At 41.2% G+C, this 3208-nt stretch overlaps 1 pseudogene; it reads right to left on the minus strand.

Annotated features, from left to right (window-relative positions):
• Positions 1–1344: 1344 nt before the first annotated feature.
• On the minus strand, positions 1345–2742 carry LOC101114558 (transcriptional adapter 2-alpha-like; annotated as a pseudogene).
• Positions 2743–3208: the final 466 nt, after the last annotated feature.

The raw sequence follows: 3208 nt of genomic DNA on the forward strand, positions 1-3208 counted from the left end.
CAACTTTCCTGGTGGGAAGCTGGACTTCCCTGGTAGATCAGACAGTAAAGAATCTGCCTACCTTTCAGGAAACCTGGGTTCGATCCCTGGGTGGGGAATATCCCCTGGAGAAAGGCTTGGCAACTCACTCCAGTATTCCTGCCTGGGAAATTCCCATGGACAGAGGAGCCTGGTGGGCTGCAGTCCATGGGGTTGCAAGAATCAGACATGAATGAGTGAATAAAATACCAACAGTCTTCACTAACTGAAGAGCAGATAGTCCTTCTCTGGAGCACTAGAGGCCTCAGTGTTATCCTAAGCATGTGATCTTTACATGGAAACCTTTAGATTTTTTCTGGGTCATTCTTCTCCAGCTGAGTATGCTTTGGGAATATAAAGCTGGAAATAAGCATGGTTATCTTAGAAAGCAGTGATTTTATTCAAAGATTTATGAAAAGGGCTAGTAATTTAACTTGTAGGTAGCTGAAGCCATCTTTACTTCAAAAGAAGCATTGATATATTAAGGAGAAGAATACAAAATTTGCAAGCATTTTTAAAGGTTATACTGGGACTTTAAATATTTCAAATTTTAGATGGCACCTTTGTGTTGTGCCCACAGGCTCCCTGAAGGCTGTATTAAATTTTCTAGGCCATGAACTCAATGGAAAACTTAGCAGGATTATCTCAGGTGCTTCTTGATTAAAAAGTAATAATAATCTGGCTATTTGCATCTTGCATTCTTCATCCTAGTTTTTTTTTTTTTTAAAGTAGCAAAGCATTTTAATCCATTCATTCTAAAAATAACAGAGACATTTTATATCGGGTGTAACCTACTTGAAAAGTCTCCTGCAGATGAGAGAGTCAGACTGCAGATTACAGAGCCAGACATTCAAGTTCAAGGTACAGTTTGGGAAAAGACCATCATGGGGGAGGTTTTCCTCCTTTCTGCTCATAAGCATAAGTTGTTAGCTTAAAAAGAAAACCTCAGACAGAAGGAGAAAGCTTTCTCTCTATATAGCCTCTTTATTTTACATCTGTCTGTAATGTTTGAAGGCAAGACAGATAATTAGAAAACCAACCTCCCAAGCAGGTACGAGGATCTGAGCTGGACTCCTGGGACTACAGACTGGTTTAGTTCTCTTTCTACCAATACTGTGATGTGTGGTACTATGGTTCTTGTTTCAGTTACAAGAGGTTTTAGGAATGAATGCCCACACACAATTAATAATAGCTTATCTAGCACATAACTCCGCAGCATGATACCAACAACAGGAGTATTTTAAAGCAGGGTGGAGAATACAGTAGACACTAATACAACTGAAGATTTCCTTTTTGCTTTCCCTCTTTTCTCAATGAGAATTCAGTTCAAAAATGAGGCTCCAGAATGCCCCTGTGGCCCTTTGGCCCATAACACTCCTGGGGAGCCTCACAGGCTTTAGTGATGTATCCTTCTCAGATGAGGAAATTATAGATTTTCTGGGTTTTGCTCACATCTATCATGATGAGTGCTCTTGCCTGTGCCAGTTTCAAGCCCCTTTGCTTGTTACATTTGTTCAACAGAGCAGATGTGTATTCTAAATAGGCTCCTGGGACCAACCTCACCACCTGACAGAGCTCCTCTTCTTTCTCACTCAACTTCTCTGTGCCAGGGAGGCCACTGAGTTTCAAGGGCAGTACACTTCGTCTATCTGAATTCGAAGTCATTCGAACAGAAGGACTCAATCCAGGATCAATGTCAGCCTTCTGGTAGAGACACTGCTGGCAGGCACTGCTGTCCTGGATGCACTGGAGGACCTTGGAGCTCATTCTGCATTTGAAGGGTTCCTCTTCTTGAGTCTTCTTGAGGTGATTGTAGGTTCTGGAGCTACAAAAATTGGTAATGCCTGCTGTCCTGTATTCCTGGAGCCTTTGATTTCCCTTCGGAGTTCAAATTCCAATGCTTGGCTTTCAGTGAACTTGTCAGGCTCCACCAGCTTCACTATCCTTGCAAATCACCTCATTTTTTCATAAAGATATTGGGCTTCCTTGGGGTATCGTCGTTCCATTAACTGAAACTTCCTAAGATTGATTAATTCGTGGTTTCATAATTTTTTTTTTCATCTTTGTCCTCCTTTAACCTGGAATGATAGATATCTACTACAGCCGTCTTCAGAGCATGTAAAATGTCCCAGTCATCTTTGACAAAATCAATATCTCTCAAGTCCCACTTCACATAATTGACAAACTGCTCTATGAAATCTGCTTGAGCTGGCATGTATCCCACCATGTCCTGAAAAAGCAAGGAGTCAAAGGTAGGTCGAGGAGGGTCCTGTGCAGCATGAAATGGAATGGCAGTGTCAGCAGTTTTTAGTGTCAGCAGTTTTTGCCTCCTCCACTTGCTTCAGGTTCAGCAGGGTAGATGTGAACAGAGGGTTATTGATGAAATGGTTCATATAGTGCTTCTCACGCTCCTCCTTGGTCTTGGTGCACATCTGATTGGTTACATCCTACCAAGTTCCAAAGCCACAGTCCATCACAGATTGCAAAAGGGCCATTTCTTCTTGAGAAGTCCAGCTAGAGTCAAGAAGAGGAACATCTGAGATCATTATTTCATAAGTATGATCACTTTGATGTTTCTTGTACTCAAATCCTGAAGTGAAACACGGTAAGCAGAGGAAAAAAGGAAACTGCACACTTGATATAAAGCTCTATGAGGTAGGAGGAGCAGCCTCGGCAAAGTGGCTTATCAGAGGGATCATTGCTAAAGGAACCCAAACTGTCCATTCCCCATCTGTTGCTTTGATCTTCTTTAATCTGAGCTGCTTCAAGGAGATTTTAGAACCTCACTGCTTCCCTCTCCTCTGCCCATCCTAGTTTTAAGTAGATAAAGAGCTCCCTGTTTCTTCTCTGACAAAGTCAACATTTTCTTTGTTTTCTACTAGTGGTATGACCAAAGGCTAGTGTGGGAGAATCCTAGAGTCTGATTACTGTGGGCTACATGTGCAACTCAAGTAATTTTCCATTTCTAATTGGTAGCCCAGGAATTCACATTAGGAAAAACCCAGCAGGTGCTGATAATTCCTCCCAGGGATCTAGTATACAAATGCTTACTAAGGATTTTAATGTTGTTTACTTTAAAGTTTCTTGTCTCTTTTCTTTGAGTGCTCCTCCAGCAATCTATTAAGAAACTATATTTAAGTATATTTACTTTATTTCTAAAATTTCCAAAAACTATCTCCTAAATAGATCT

This window comes from Ovis aries, chromosome 16 (genome assembly GCF_016772045.2).
Source record: "Ovis aries strain OAR_USU_Benz2616 breed Rambouillet chromosome 16, ARS-UI_Ramb_v3.0, whole genome shotgun sequence".
NCBI lineage: Eukaryota > Metazoa > Chordata > Mammalia > Artiodactyla > Bovidae > Ovis > Ovis aries.